Source organism: Henckelia pumila, chromosome 1 (assembly GCF_033568475.1).
Source record: "Henckelia pumila isolate YLH828 chromosome 1, ASM3356847v2, whole genome shotgun sequence".
Taxonomy (NCBI): Eukaryota; Viridiplantae; Streptophyta; class Magnoliopsida; order Lamiales; family Gesneriaceae; genus Henckelia; species Henckelia pumila.
The window spans coordinates 177,663,119-177,680,781 of NC_133120.1; the positions used below are offsets into that span (position 1 = coordinate 177,663,119).

The window sequence follows — 17,663 nt, forward strand, 5'->3', positions numbered from 1 at the left end:
GATCGGAACATCCGAACCTCGATCGGAACGTCCGATCCTGCCATCGGAGCTTCCGAAGATCCTGATCTGCCACGTGTCAAAATATCACTTGATGACTCCGGATAGGGGTGATCGGAGCTTCCGGTCCTGATCGGAGCTTCCGATCCAACCACACGTCATGCCTGACGTAATAACATCGGTGCCTCCGATCGCTCATCGGAGCTTCCGATCCTGTTCGGAGCTTCCGATCGTGCCTTCAGAGCTTCCGATCCGTCCAATACCCAATTCAATTAATTAGCATTAATCCTTTAATTACTCAATTAGGGCACGGGCTACTATAATACTCGTACTCAGTACATTTTATTATAACTTGAATCGTGCACTTGCGATTATTATCGACTGGATTGAGAGATTTTTAAAGAAAATTTAAGTGTTAGTATTCCGTCGATCAAGTTTTTGGCGCCGTTGTCGGGGAATAAATAGATTATAATTTGTTTTATTTGATTTTTCTCTATTACATTTTTAATCACTCATTTCCATCTGTGGATTGCAGGATTCTCTTGCAGTACATGCAACACTCACCTGAGGAACTATTGCCTTTTGATTCAGAAATCGAGAGAACTTTTCATAGGAGAAAAAGGCAACAACAACAACAAGAAATGGAAGAAGAACATGAACAGGAACAACCAGTTTACAGATCCATGATGGATCTTGCCTTGCCAAACATTGAAGGTGCTAGACCAAGCATCATCCGGCCAACTGTAGCAGCTAATCACTTTGAGATAAAGCCGGCCATTCTTCAAATGATTCAGAACACACTTCAATTTGGTGGGAGTGTCATTGATGAACCATATGTACACATCACAAATTTTCTGGAAATTTGTGATACATTCAAGATACAGGGAGTTTCTGATGACGCTATTCGGTTGCGTTTATTCCCTTTTTCACTGCGAGACAAGGCGAAAGCATGGCTAACGAATTTACCTGCAGGTTCCATCACAACTTGGGATGATTTGGCGATGTCTTTCCTCGCCAAATACTTTCCACCATCTAAGTCAATGAAGCTGAGAGATGATATCACAACTTTTTCCCAAGGAGAACAGGAAATGTTTTACGAAGCATGGGAGCGCTACAAGGATCTACTGCGGAGATGTCCACACCACCAATTACCAGAGGGTCTTGTGGTACAAACTTTTTATTATGGTCTTTCTCACTCAAATCGTACCATGTTAGATGCAGCTGCAGGTGGAAATCTTCTGCGAAAATCATCAGAGGATGTCTTTGAATTAATCGAGGAAATGGCATCTAGTAGCTATCATCCTCAATTTGAAAGGGGTGCAGCCCGGAAATCTACTGGAATTCATCAAATTGATGCATTCACATCAGTGGATGCTCAACTTGAAGTCATGAACAAAAGGATTGAGGAACTAAGAGTGGGAAACTCTGTGATGCGAGTACAAGAAGTGTGGTGTGAAAAATGTGGTGCAGAGCATTTCACGAAAGACTGTCAAACATTTTCTCAACCGGAGGGAGTTATGGCAAGTCACATGGGAAATCAAAATCGCCCAAGGAATGACCCATTTTCGAATTCATACAATCCAGGGTGGAGACAACATCCAAATTTCTCGTGGGCTGGACAGAATAATAAAGCATATGGGAATCAGAACTACAACAGGCAGCCTCAAGAGGAGAAATCAAGCTTGGAGCAGATGATGCAGAAGTTTATATCATCTACTGAAACCCGCATGCACAATCAAGATGCATCGATAAAGAATCAGGAGAATCAAATAGGGCAATTGGCCAAATCAATTTCCAGCAGAGATCAGGGTACTTTGCCAAGTGACACTGAGAAGAATCCGAAGGAACAGGTGAAAGCAATTGAATTAAGGAGCGGAAAGACGGTCGAGCCTGAACCAAAAAGCGAGAAAGAGCCAGAAACAGTTACATCAGAAAAAACTTCAGGCAAGTCGTCTATCTTAACACCCCCACCCACTTCACAATCAAAAATTGTTGTGCCACCACCTTTTCCTGCAGCTCTTAAGAAGGCCAAGCTAGACTCTCAGTTTGGTAAATTCTTAGAAGTGTTTAAGAAATTGAATATCAATATACCCTTCGCTGATGCACTGATGCAAATGCCAAGTTATGCGAAATTCTTGAAGGAGATCCTCTCTAACAAGAGGAAATTGGAGGAGCATGCGATGATAAGTCTGACGGAAAACTGCTCGGCACTGGTGCAGAATAAAATCCCACTAAAGCAAAAGGATCCAGGGAGTTTCTCTATACCTTGTGTAATTAATGATGTTCAATTTCATAAGGCTTTGTGTGATTTGGGTGCAAGTATAAATCTAATGCCTTACTCTGTGTTTAGGAAATTGAGCTTGGGAGAACCAAAGTCCACCAAAATGTCGTTACAACTGGCGGACAGGTCCATCAAATATCCACGGGGTATAATCGAGGACGTACTTGTAAAAGTGGACAAATTCATCTTCCCCGTGGACTTCGTAGTGTTAGATATGGAAGAGGATTTGGACATGCCACTCATTTTGGGTAGACCTTTCCTGGCGACAGGAAAGGCACTAATAGATGTCCAGAAGGAAGAGTTGCTTTTGACAGTGGGAGAAGAGAAAATTTCGTTTGATGTTTTTAATGCTTTAAAATTTTCTCAGAATAATGAAGAATGTTTTCAACTAGATGTAGTGGATTCACTGTTATTTGATTATGTGCAGGATACTTTTCAGGAAACATTAGAAACTGCATTTATATCTGAGCATGTGGACGATTTCAGTGATGAAATTGAAGGGATGACTGCATATTTGAATGACAACCAGTCATGGAGAAGAGGTGGAAAGCTTAGACTTGAAGATCTTGGCAACCGAAAGGATTTAGTCCTTCAGAAACCATGCATTGATGAACCACCCACTTTGGAATTGAAACCATTGCCTACCCATCTCAAATATGTATTTTTAGGTGAGAATGATAATTTACCTGTCATAATTTCTTCTTCTTTGACAGGTGAGATAGAGGCCAGACTAATGGATGTGCTCAAGAATCACAAGAGTGTATTTGCTTGGAAAGTGGCAGATATCAAAGGAATAAATCCGTCCATATGCATGCACAAGATCTTAATGGAAGAGAGCATCAACCCATTAGTCCAACCACAGAGGAGACTAAACCCGAAGATGCAGGAAGTTGTAAAAGCTGAGACGATCAAACTGTTGGACGCAGGTATCATTTATCCTATTTCTGATAGTCCATGGGTGAGTCCAGTGCAGTGTGTACCAAAGAAAGGGGGGATAACTGTCATAAACAATGAGAATAATGAATTAATACCTACTAGGATAGTTACAGGTTGGCGTGTGTGCATAGACTATAGAAAATTAAATGACACGACCTGTAAGGATCATTTTTCTCTCCCGTTCATTGATCAAATGCTAGAGAGATTGGCTGGGTATGAGTTTTACTGTTTTTTAGATGGGTACTCAGGATACAATCAAATACCGATTGCACCTGAAGACCAGGATAAAATGACTTTCACTTGCCCATATGGTACGTTTGCCTATAGACGTATGTCTTTCGGATTGTGTAACGCTCCTGCTACTTTTCAGAGATGCATGACTGCCATTTTTCATGATATGGTCGAAAATTTTTTAGAAATTTTCATGGATGATTTCTCTATTTTTGGTCAATCTTTTGATGCATGTCTGCATAACTTGAATTCTGTTTTAATGAGATGCGAGGAGACAAATTTGGTGCTGAACTGGGAGAAGTGTCATTTCATGGTAACAGAAGGTATAGTTTTGGGTCACCGAATTTCTGAACAGGGGATTGAGGTGGACAGGGCCAAGGTGCACGTTATTCAAAATTTTCCGCCACACACGACAGTCAAGGGAGTTAGAAGTTTCTTAGGACATGCTGGTTTTTATCGGTGATTTATTAAGGACTTTTTAAAAATTGCCAAACCTCTGTCTTCTTTGCTAATGAAAGATGCCCTTTTTGATTTTGATTCAAATTGTTTGCAGGCCTTTGAGGTGTTGAGAGAAATGAAAGAGTGGGTGCCCGGTGAGCCAACTTGTGGCTAAGGGCTTTGATGACTCTTTGTATGAAAATCTTTTGTTTAATATTATTTACACTTTTATTAATGGCAATGACTTTGTCTTTCTTCATATTGTGATATTGTGATATACTATTGTTGTTTTGATAAAGACCTTGAATATACTATAGTGTATGTAAGATGTGGTAGAACATGGAGATGTCTATCATGAAACACATCTTATAGTCACTGTATATTCTAAACTGTTCCTAGTCGATTGAGCCGTCCGATAATAAGGATAAGGATCGCTCGAGTTTGAGACTAGCATTTGCGATGCAGAGTACCACGTTTCATTGGTAAGGAACATAGAGATGTTCGAAGCATGCAAATGGATATTCATATGATGAATGATCGAACTACCCTATCCGGACTTTCCAAGTGGTTATCACTTATCGAGTGGATAAAGTCCGCGGTTTTGGTTGTACACCATTAGTCCTTACTACTTGAGACATCATTGAGACTCTATATGCTAGTACTGTGCTTTGACTCGTTTACCGACTCTATTGGGGTCATCAGGTGTCGGGATTGGGTACAGTTACAACACATATAGGAGTCGATGCTTTGTTGTCAAGGATTCACCACATACTTGCGAGTGTGGATATCCTATGCGATCTGAGGAGATATTAGTGTGACGAATCTCTGGCCAGAGTACATGATGTTATTTAAGAAATGGTTTCTTAGTAGCACATGCGATGTCACTATTTGATCTTCAAGATGTATTGCATAGTTATCGAATCTCGAGCGACTCTCGATATACCAATGGTTGTTGATTCGATCGGGATATTTGGATGAAGGGACCGTACTGTACGCTAACCAAAATCTACTGGTTCTTGTAGGCACTATCAGTGATACCTAGGGAATCATGGGGCGATGTTGCTAGGCGCTCATACCATGATTCGATGGGCAAGTCGGAAATTGTTGTTCCGAGTCACAAGGAGTTGTGAGCCCACGGCTAGCTGTATCCCTGAACCATTGAGGGTCACACAGTGTAATGGATTTTTAATCCCCGTTGAGATAGTTAAATTTAAAGAGTTAAATTTAATGAACGAAGAAGTTGGACTTCTTATTTAAGAGTAGAGGAGTAAGATTTCCTAAAATGACATAGGGATGGCCATTTTTGGAAATCACTGAATTCGGATTCAGAAAAATTTATCTTGACTTTAAAAGGTGCAGAAATGGTTTCTGTGCACATTGGTGAAATTGGTTTATCAATCGGAGTCACGATGAATTTTATATTAATTTCTGAACATGCGGGCTTTGCTTGTCGGGCTTGAACTTATGACTAATGGGCCCTAAGCTGTTAGTGGCCTACATTATAAATAAGTTATTGCAGTACAGAAATTACACACAACAAGGTCACAATTTTCGAAAACCCTAAGTATTTTTCAAAAAGGTGGCCGCCCCCTCCCTCTCTCTGTCAGAAAAAGCCTGTGATTTTGAATTACAGTCTGGTTTAACGGATCAAATTCGTTAATCTCTTCGTAGAAAACTTCTGATAGATTTTCTAGTGCAATCTATCAGAGGGATTAAATCTCTGTTCGTGGACCTGATTGAAGAACAGTTCGTCCATCAGTTCCAGGGATATACAACGAGAGCAGAGAAATCTGTAGGTGTCCAAAATCTCGATTCGAGATTAAAGGTAAAAATTTTATAATTGTTATTTAATTTTTACACACACAATTTAATCGTAAGGTTGATACCCAATATGGAATCGTTCCATACAAAATTTTAAACTTCGGCTGCACCGGGTATCAATCATAATTGATCGGATCGACGAGTTCTCCAACAGTGGTATCAAAGCCAGGTTGCTCAGATCAATCGATTGTACAAAATATATATATTTTTTTTTAGGCCTCGGTTTTTGAAACAAAATAAATATTTTAAAAATAAAAATATTTTTTCGGGCAAAAACCCGGGCAGCGATTGGATCGCTCCCCGGGGCAGGGGCAGCGATCGTCGCTGCCCTAGGGGCAGCCGGGCTGCCCGGCCCGAGCCCTACGGGGCGCGGGCAGCCCGGGAATGTCCCGGGCGGCCCGCGGGAAAAATTATTTTTAATTTTTTAAAATTAAATTTTAATATGTTAAAATTCTATTTTTGGTCCGATCGAAAATTGTTTTGATTGGTCCACGAGGCATCGGATCGAATTGTTCGAGTCCGAAAATTTTAAAATTGATTTTTGGATAAATTTGAATTTTTGGAAAATTTTAATATTTTATCCTTTAATTGAATTTTGAAATTAATTATTTTTGGTACAATTGATGATAAGATATGATCTTAAGGATATATTGAGTAAAATATGATTTTATGTATAAAATTGGATTTTATAGATAAAATATGATTTTATTTGATAAAAAGATAAAATATGATTTTGTATTAAAATAAGATTTTATGTATGAAATATGATTTTATCCTTTTAAATTTAAATTGCCATTGCATGTTATCCAATAAATTAATTTTGAATTAAATGTTATTGGATAAGGATGATCGATTGCCATGACCAATTTTGTAGGTGTATGTTAGGAATTTACATTTGTTTTTATTGTTGTTGGTTTTATTAATGGGCCTGGTTTATGGCCCAATATGAATGTCATATGTAATAAAAGTGGGCTTGGTTTATGGCCCGTTCCCACCCCTTAAAAATGTATCCCCTACTTGTCATTGTTATTTATTGTAAATACATTAGATTTAGTGGGAGATCAAGATTTGAAGATGGAGGTGGGCCCAGCAGACAATAAAGACAGAAGAAATGTAAATTGGAAGCAAATGTAATAGGATTGCATTGCATACTGCATATTACCTAGGATTGGACTAAGACTCGTGATTGGCAACCACAGGTCGATTAGAAATGGAATCGATCATCCTATATAATATGTGATATTATAGTTGTATGCATGTTTTAGACATAATTGTGTGAATCCGACAAGCATACAAAATTTTAAAAATGATGAGACAAATTTTTATAATTAAAAATCCCTCATTTTAAATATGATTTAAAATTGATATCAAGATAAATAAAGGAAATTTAAATTTGTTTAAATGTTCCTACCTTCCATCAACGATCAATGTATGAGATGCTACCCGCGGATATGGTCCGGCTCATATTATTGGGGGGGCCCGTTCGTCGGAAAGCTGTACATTGGATCGACACATGTTGTAAGTTGGGTGGAACTCCCATGGGATCGGCTCATATTATTGGGGGATCCACATGGCGACCGTCCATCACAACTTAATATTGATGGGTCATCTTGACATGTCACAATAATCGGCGTCATATTATTGGGCCCTTATTGGACATGAGGTAAAAACGTGGAGGTTGCTTTGGAAGCAATTGGGCTCTACCTTTTGAAAATTATGGTTGGCTGATATTATTCGGGACTATAAGTTTGTCAATTGGACTCCATGTTCTCACTAAGGAAAACAGTTTCCCGTTTTCACTAGAGGGTAGTGAAATCGTTAAAATAGTGGGAGTGAGATTCATAAAATAAATTTCGCCTATTTTATGTCTTAGTAAATTGCTTAAACAATCACTGATATTTGTCTGTTTCTTTTCAGTATTTCATACGATGAATTCGCGTAATCCACTTTTCTCGATCCTCGAACAAAATAAGTTGACTGGCGCAAACTATACGGAATGGTTCCGTAAGTTGAAGATTGTCTTGACTTCGGAGAAGATGCTCTACGTGTTAGAAAAATCTCCTCCGAAGGAAGCACCAGCTGACGTAAGTCCGGAGGAGTTAGCCAAGCTTGATACATGGTGGGACCATGATATCAAGACCAAATGCTATATGCAAGCCTCGATGTCTGATGAACTCCAGAGGCGATTTGAGGACACCGTGAATGTTGCTGACATTGACGTTCAACTCAAGGAACTTTTTGGGGCTCAATCGAGGGCTGAAAGGTTCGCTACTGTAAAGGAGCTAATGACGTGTTGCATGCGTGAAGGGACTTCGGTCCGTGATCATGGGGTACGAGTGATTTGGCTCATACAGAAGTTGGTAACCCTTGATTTGGTGTTGGAGCATGAACTCAACGTGGACTTACTACTTCTGTCTCTTCCTTCTTCGTTTGACGGATTTGTGGTAAATTTCAATATGAACAAGATAGAGGCCTCCCTTGAAGAGATCGTCAATATGCTTGTGACATATGAATCCACATTAAAGAAGGATAAACCGGCTTTCTTGGTGGGCTCCTCTTCTTCTGCTAAGAAGGGGCCAAGTACAAAGGGTAAGAAACGTTCTGCCCCACCCAAGAAAATCGAACCCGAGAAGAAGTACAAGACAAAGGCTTCAAACATGGAAAAATCCAAGGATGTTTGCCATTACTGCAAGAAGCCCGGTCATTGGAAGCGTAACTGCAAGGAATATCTAGAGCAGTTGCGAACTGCGAAGGGTATGTTCTATATTGAAATAAATGTTTCACTTAATACTACTTCTTGGGTATTGGATACCGGATGTGGATCTCACATTTGCAATGATTTGCAGGTGATGACAAGAAGTCGCAGGCTTAGGATGGGTGAAACCCAGCTGAGGCTCGGAAATTGTTCCAGAGTTGAAGCAAAAGCCGTGGGAGATGTTTATTTAATTTTGCAGAATGGTTTTAAGTTACTTTTAAGAGATGTTTTATTTGTTCCGGATTTGATTAAAAACATTATTTCTGTTTCTATACTTGATAGAGATGGTTATTCTTGCAATTTTGTGAATGGGATTTGCAATATTTACAAGAATGAATGTTTAATTGGAAATGGACAACTTGAAAACGATCTATACAACTTAAAACTAAAAGACGTTCCAATAAATTATGTTGATAAACCGGCAACAACAAACAAAAGGAAAATCGATAGCCAAAACCCGGCAAACCTTTGGCACGCTAGGCTAGGTCATATTTCCTCAAGGAGGATGAACAAGCTAGTGGGAGAGGGCATGTTTGATATGTCTGATATTAACTCTCTACCTACTTGTGAATCCTGCCTAAAAGGAAAAATGACTAAATCTCCTTTTAAGGGGAAACCTGAACGTAGTCAAAATCTGTTGGATTTGATCCATACAGATGTTTGTGGTCCATTTAGAGTTGGGACTCAATATGGCCACACCTACTTCATTACCTTTACTGATGATTATTCAAGGTATGGGTATTTATATTTAATGAAATATAAGTCTGAAGCATTTGAAAAGTTCAAAGAATTCAAGGCTGAAGTAGAAAACAAACTAGGTAAAAGTATTAAAGCACTTCGATCGGATCGAGGTGGAGAATACTTGAGTACCGAGTTTTTGGACTATCTAAAAGAGAATGGGATTCTCTCTCAGTGGACTCCTCCTATGACACCACAGCTTAATGGTTTATCGGAGCGTCGTAATCGAACTTTGTTGGACATGGTTCGGTCCATGATGAGCTTCACTGAGCTTCCACCTTCGTTTTGGGGCTATGCGCTTGAAACGGCGGTATTGTTGTTGAACAACATCCACACTAAAGCAGTGGACAAAACACCATACGAGTTATGGAATGGCAAAGCTCCTAAGTATTCGTACTTGAGGATTTGGGGATGTCCTGCTTACGTGAAGCGGACAGTGGGAGATAAGTTGGATAGTCGATCCAGCTTATGTTATTTTGTAGGGTATCCGAAGAATTCAATCGGATATTATTTCTATTATCCTGCTGAAACAAAAGTGTTTGTTTCAAGGAATGCCACCTTCTTGGAGAAGGAGTTCTTATTGGATAAGAAAGGCGAGATGATGGAACTCGAAGAAATTCGAGAAGAACCCAAAATACAAAATAACGATCCTACACCTCAGGAACCATTGCTGGACACGCCTATACCTAGAAGATCCGAGAGGACTTCTAGACCTCCTATTCGATATGGTCTTCTTCTTGAAGGGGATCAAGATGAACCCGATGTTGGATGTGATCCAAGAAACTTCAAGGAAGCAATTTCTGATGCGGATTCAAATTTATGGCTTGAAGCTATGCAGTCGGAAATAGATTCGATGCATACAAACCAAGTTTGGTCTCTAGTAGATCCTCCCGATGGAATTGTTCCAATAGGGTGTAAATGGATCTACAAGAGAAAGCTTGGGCCTGATGGTAAGGTATTGACCTACAAGGCGCGATTGGTGGCAAAAGGTTATACTCAAAGACAAGGAGTTGACTATGATGAAACCTTTTCACCAGTTGCAATGTTCAAGTCCATAAGAATCCTTATTGCCATAGCTGCATGGTATGACTATGAGATATGGCAAATGGATGTGAAGACTGCTTTTCTTAATGGAGACATTAAGGAAGAAATCTATATGAAGCAGCCTGAGGGGTACACATCCATGGGAAGCGAGCATAAGGTATGCAAGCTTCAGAGATTAATTTATGGTCTAAAACAAGCATCAAGAAGTTGGAACCAGAAATTTGATGAAACAATAAAAGATTTTGGTTTCATCAAGAACCCGGAGGAACCATGCGTGTACAAGAAAGTAGTTAAGGATGCTGTGACATTCTTAGTAATTTATGTTGATGACATCTTACTCATTGGGAATGATGTAGGGATGTTGCAGTCAACAAAGATATGGTTATCAGGTAGATTCTCGATGAAGGATTTGGGTGAGGCATCCTATATTATTGGGATACAGATCTATAGAGATAGATCTAAGAGAATGATAGGACTCACTCAGTCAACCTACATCGACACCATATTGAAACGGTTTTCAATGGATGGGTCCAAGAGAGGACATCTACCCATGTGTCATGGAGTTTCTCTATCCAAGTCTATGTGTCCCAAGACTGATGAAGAGATAGAGAAAATGACACATGTACCATATGCGTCAGCCATAGGTAGTATCATGTATGGGATGATATCTACCAGACCGGATGTAGCATTTGCTCTGAGTGTCACGAGCAGATATCAAGCTAATCCCGGTCAAATGCATTGGAAAGCCGTGAAGGACATTCTTAAGTACTTACGAAGGACTAAGAATATGTTCATGGTATATGGAGGAAGAGAACTAAAATTGGAAGGCTATACCGACTCTAGCTTCCAAAGTGACGTGGATGACTCGAAGTCAACCTCTGGATTTGTGTTCATGCTCAATGGCGGTGCTGTCTCTTGGAAGAGTTCCAAGCAGGACACCACAGCGGATTCCACCACTGAAGCAGAATACATTGCAGCATCAGCTGCTGCTAAAGAGGCTGTTTGGATGAGGAATTTCGTCCAAGAGTTGGGCGTCATTCCTGAAGTTGTTGGTCCAGTCCCGGTGTACTGTGACAACACGGGTGCCATTGCTCAGGCAAAGGAACCAAGGTCTCATCAAAGATCCAAACACGTACTGAGGAAATACCACATCATCCGGGAGATCGTGGAAAGAGGAGACATCACTGTCGAAAGAGTGGCCTCTGCAGACAATATCGCTGATCCACTTACTAAGCCCTTGCCAGGACCATTATTTGACAAACATCGCGAAGAAATGGGTCTACGTAGTATGACTAGTTGACTATAGGGCAAGTGGGAGATTGAAAGAGTGGGTGCCCGGTGAGCCAACTTGTGGCTAAGGGCTTTGATGACTCTTTGTATAAACAATCTTTTGTTTAATATTATTTACACTTTTATTAATGGCAATGACTTTGTCTTTCTTCATATTGTGATATTGTGATATACTATTATTGTTTTGATAAAGACCTTGAATATACTATAGTGTATGTAAGATGTGGTAGAACATAGAGATGTCTATCATGAAACACATCTTATAGTCACTGTATATTCTAAACTGTTCCTAGTCGATTGAGCCGTCCGATAATAAGGATAAGGATCGCTCGAGTTTGAGACTAGCATTTGCGATGCAGAGTACCACGTTTCATTGGTAAGGAACATAGAGATGTTCGAAGCATGCAAATGGATATTCATATGATGAATGATCGAACTACCCTATCCGGACTTTCCAAGTGGTTATCACTTATCGAGTGGATAAAGTCCGCGGTTTTGGTTGTACACCATTAGTCCTTACTACTTGAGACATCATTGAGACTCTATATGCTAGTACTGTTCTTTGACTCATTTACCGACTCTATTGGGGTCATCAGGTGTCGGGATTGGGTACAGTTACAACACATATAGGAGTCGATGCTTTGTTGTCAAGGATTCACCACATACTTGCGAGTGTGGATATCCTATGCGATCTGAGGAGATATTAGTGTGACGAATCTCTGGCCAGAGTACATGATGTGATTTAAGAAATGGTTTCTTAGTAGCACATGCGATGTCACTATTTGATCTTCAAGATGTATTGCATAGTTATCGAATCTCGAGCGACTCTCGATATACCAATGGTTGTTGATTTGATCGGGATATTTGGATGAAGGGACCGTACTGTACGCTAACCAAAATCTACTGGTTCTTGTAGGCACTATCAGTGATACCTAGGGAATCATGGGGCGATGTTGCTAGGCGCTCATACCATGATTCGATGGGCAAGTCGGAAATTGTTGTTCCGAGTCACAAGGAGTTGTGAGCCCACGGCTAGCTGTATCCCTGAACCATTGAGGGTCACACAGTGTAATGGATTTTTAATCCCCGTTGAGATAGTTAAATTTAAAGAGTTAAATTTAATGAACGAAGAAGTTGGACTTCTTATTTAAGAGTAGAGGAGTAAGATTTCCTAAAATGACATAGGGATGGCCATTTTTGGAAATCACTGAATTCGGATTCAGAAAAATTTATCTTGACTTTAAAAGGTGCAGAAATGGTTTCTGTGCACATTGGTGAAATCGGTTTATCAATCGGAGTCACGATGAATTTTATATTAATTTCTGAACATGCGGGCTTTGCTTGTCGGGCTTGAACTTATGACTAATGGGCCCTAAGCTGTTAGTGGCCTACATTATAAATAAGTTATTGCAGTACAGAAATTACACACAACAAGGTCACAATTTTCGAAAACCCTAAGTATTTTTCAAAAAGGTGGCCGCCCCCCTCCCTCTCTCTGTCAGAAAAAGCCTGTGATTTTGAATTACAGTCTGGTTTAACGGATCAAATTCGTTAATCTCTTCGTAGAAAACTTCTGATAGATTTTCTAGTGCAATCTATCAGAGGGATTAAATCTCTGTTCATGGACCTGATTGAAGAACAGTTCATCCATCAGTTCCAGGGATATACAACGAGAGCAGAGAAATCTGTTGGTGTCCAAAATCTCGATTCGAGATTAAAGGTAAAAATTTTATAATTGTTATTTAATTTTTACACACACAATTTAATCGTAAGGTTGATACCCAATATGGAATCGTTTCATACAAAATTTTAAACTTCCGCTGCACCGGGTATCAATCATAATTGATCTGATCGACGAGTTCTCCAACAAGAAAGACTGGTGACTGCGCCAGTACTGACATCGCCAAACTAGGATCTTCCATTTGAGGTAATGTGCAATGCCAGTGACTCTGCTTTTGGTGCGGTACTCGGCCAACGAATAGACAAGGTATTCCGAACTATCTACTATGCTAGTAAGACTCTTAATGAAGCTCAGCTAAATTATGCCACCACTAAAAAGGAGTTGTTAGCTGTAGTATTTGCACTGGAAAAATTTCATTCGTACCTTGTACTTTCAAAAATCACAGTTTACACAGATCACTCTGCTATTAAGCACTTGTTGGCAAAGAAAGATGCAAAACCTAGACTGATTAGGTGGATCTTACTTTTGCAAGAATTTGATTTAGAGATCAGGGATAAGAAAGGTGTTGAAAACGTAGTAGCTGATCATCTATCTAGATTAGAATGCATTCCTGATGATGCACAAAACGAATTAGAGGACATAGATGATTGGTTCCCTGATGAAAAACTTTTCACCATAGAGAGTTCACCATGGTATGCACATTTTTCTAATTTTCTGGCCACAAGCACACTCCCTCATAATCTATCTTTCCATCAGAAGAAGAAATTTTTATAGGATGTCAAGCACTACTTTTGGGAGGAACCATTTTTGTTTAAAATATGTGCTGACTCAATGATTCGGAGAGGTGTGGCGGAAGGAGAAATGCAAAGCATCCTCAGTCATTGTCATGATCATGAGGTAGGTGGCCATGCTGGGCCAATCAAGACTGCAGCAAAGGTACTTGAATGTGGGTTCTATTGGCCCAACCTTTTTAAGGATGCGCGCTTGTTTGTCTTAGCTTGTGATAGATATCAGCGGACAGGTAATATCTCTAACCGAAATGAAATGCCTTTACATAATATCATTGAGTGTGTGATATTTGATGTTTGGGGAATCGACTTTATTGGACCATTTCCACTTTTTTTGACAAAAAAATACATTTTGGTCGCAGTCGATTATGTTTCAAAATGGGTAGAGGTCGAAGCTTTTGCAACAAATGATGCACAGGTTGTACTGAAATTTTTGAAGAAAAACATTTTTAATCGGTTTGGTACACCCCGTGCAATAATTAGTGATGGTGGCACCCACTTTTGCAATAAAATTTTTGACAAACTCTTAAAGAAATATGGTGTCAAGCATAAAGTCTCTACCCCATATCATCTCCAGACCAGTGGCCAAGTGGAAGTATCAAATCGAGAGATCAAGCAGTTTTTGGAGAAAAGTGTGAGTACTAATCGGAAGGATTGGGCACTTCGACTTGATGATGCCTTATGGGCCTATAGGACAGTATTTAAAACACCTATAGGCACCTCCCCTTATAGATTGTTGTTTGGAAAGACATGCCATTTACCTGTTGAATTAGAGCATAGAGCATATTGGGCTATTAAGACTCTAAACTACGAATTTGCTGCTGCAGGTGAAAAAAGATTGCTAGAGCTTAATCAACTGGAGGAATTCCGCGATAGTGCATATGACATGGCGGTTTCGTACAAGGAACGAACCAAGAGAATACATGACAGGCGCATTCGACAGCGGGACATCAAGGAAGGAGATGTTGTGTTGCTGTTTAACTCTCGGTTAAGACTATTTCCCAAAAAACTGAAGTCTAGATGGTCTGGGCCCTATAAAATCACAAGGGTGTACCCATCGGGGGCCATAGAGATCAAAGATGCCCGTAACGAGTCGTTCATGGTCAATGCTCAAAGGTTAAAACACTATGTGGGGGGTGATGTGGATTCTATGCCAGTCATCACCACATTGACTAACCAAGACTAGTTTGGGGAGGATGAAAAGTCAAGCTCTCGACTTTAAATTGAGAACTACATTCTACTTTTTTTTTAATTTTATTTATATGCATTTTTGTTGATTTTAGTAAGTGTTAGAACTTTTTAAGTTAATTCCTTTTATTTCTCGAGTTTGAGTACTGTCTCTGAAAAATTTTCAAAACGAGGGGGTGAGCTCGCGCGGCAGTTTTCTGCCGCCCGCGCACCCAAAGCCACCCGCAAAATTTTTGAAAGAGGGGGTGCACTCGCGCGGCAGTTTTCTGACGCCCGCGCACCCAAACCCACTGTCTCAAAATTTTTAAAAAAAGGGGTGTGCGCCCGCGCGACACTTTCCTACTGCGCGGGCGCATCGCGCAGACTCAGATTTTAAATGCCCGATCCCCTTCTTTCTTTCTTTACTTCCCCTTCCCTTTTTCCTTCTAACCCTAATCCCTCCGGCCGCCATCTCTCTCTCTCATTCTATTACTATATTTCTTCTCTCAATTTCAGAGGTTCAGCACTCAATTTCTCATCTTTATTGACATGGCACCCAAGAAACAGAAGTTTGCTACCTCTAGGGCCAACCCATCCAAAATCATAGAGGAAAAATTTATTTCGGAAGAAGCCAGGGCGAGGTATGAGGAGGCCAAGGGTGCAAGGAATCCAATTGAAGAGAGGGGAATCGATCTCTCTGAAAGCCGCACCTCCTCCCTTAGCATCGTGGCTCGAGGATGGGCCAAGTTTTGCCGCCAAACTCTCGCGGCATTAGTCCCGCTGGTCCGTGAATTTTATGCCAACGCCGCCGAGCGTACCGATAGCACAGCTTTCGTGTGGGGTAAGATGGTTTCCTTTAGTCCCGCTGCTATTAATGAATTATTGAAAACTCCGGATGTAGATGATAGCCAATTTCAGGCATTTAAGGCTAACCCGGATTATAATGAAATCTCGAATGTCCTGTGCTATGATGGCAATGTGTGGAAGGATTCGGTAAAATTTATATCTTTTAAGGAAAAATATTTACGGCTGGAACCGGTCTTGTGGTATGCTTTTCTGACTCACAGGTTGATGCCGGTGTCCCACACCCATGTTGTCACAATGAGCAGGGCGGTGCTTCTTTATGCCCTGCACAAGCAATGGCCGCTTAATTTTGGATGAATTATCAACCGAGAGTTGTACACGTCCATTCGCACATCCAACATTTCAATTTTCTTTCCTACCATTGTTTCTTTACTGTGTGTGCAAGATGGTGTCCCATACAGGGACGACGAAGAATGGTTGCACCCAATGCAGGCAGTGGATAACACAATTTTGAAAGCAAAACATTCATTCCGCCTCCGAGAGTTTCAACCTCCTAGCCAGGCCAGCTCTGGACCCGGTCAATCATCAAGGAATGTGCTTAAGCCACCCCCTGCTCGCCGCACCACAAATGACACATTAAGCGAGATTTTGGCTTGGGTGCAACACATAGAAAAATGCCAAGAGGTGAACGCCGCCCACAATGAATCCACCAACGCCATGATGCGAGGACTGCTCGCAAATGCTGGGATGGACCCTGCCGCTTATCCAGTACCACCGCCATATCCTCCACCGTTCCAATTCCAATATGCTCCATTGATTCGGGATCTGCCCGAAGATCTTGATGAGGAAGAGTCTGATTAGTACCAGGGGAGTTTTTAGTGCTTTTTGTTTTTACTTTTCTTTTGTTTGTTTTTTAGGTGTGGTGGTGTTAAGTAGCATTGGGGACAATGACCGTCTTTAGTTTGGGGAGGTTGTGTTGTCTTTTGTGTTTTCATTTTGTGTTCTTATTTTTGTTCGTTCGAGTCATTTGTACTGTGGTTGCAAGTGTTGTGAATGAAAATCAAAAAAGCCAATGATGAAGAAAAAATTATATTACCGTTTTTTCCTTAAGTCCATGACTTTCTTCTTTGTTTGACAAATCGTCTTGAGCTAGTATAACCAAGTCGATGAATAGGTCTCAAAAAACTCTGTGAGGTGTACTTCAATCTGAATTCGAAACATACAAACTTGGATATGTTTGAGGCAATTTATTTGATCTTTGGGCTTAAATTTTTTTTTTTCGTGAATTACCCTAGATGCCAAGTTGAACCTTCACGTTTACATGAGCACGAAAGGTGCATGATCTTATTTTTGTTTTGATGTAATCATCACTTACCAGTGATGATTTTTCTGTGCTGCACTGATTGAGATCTGTTTGAGTTGACTGTGAATTGAAATGTGTCTAGAACAAGTTCAAACACCCCTCGAGGCGCAATACGGGTATACTGTGACTTAGGAGTGATATAGGCAATTCTTTCTGAATTTCGTTTGTGCCTTTCAAGCCACCCTTGATTTATTATGTCCCTAGTACCTAATTCGAGCTTAATAAAAAAAAAATGAATGGCATACGTGAAAACGTGTGGTAAACCCCATTCGACATTATTTAATATCCTACAACTACTACCCATAGCTTAAACACTCATTCCTACCTTG

At 40.3% G+C, this 17,663-nt stretch overlaps 1 non-coding gene across 1 annotated transcript; it reads right to left on the bottom strand.

Annotated features, from left to right (window-relative positions):
- Positions 1–1,040: 1,040 nt before the first annotated feature.
- LOC140876794 (small nucleolar RNA R71) lies at positions 1,041–1,147 on the bottom strand. The gene has a single exon (XR_012149027.1). It is a non-coding gene; the product is annotated as a small nucleolar RNA R71 (small nucleolar RNA).
- Between the last annotated feature and the right edge of the window lie 16,516 nt (positions 1,148–17,663).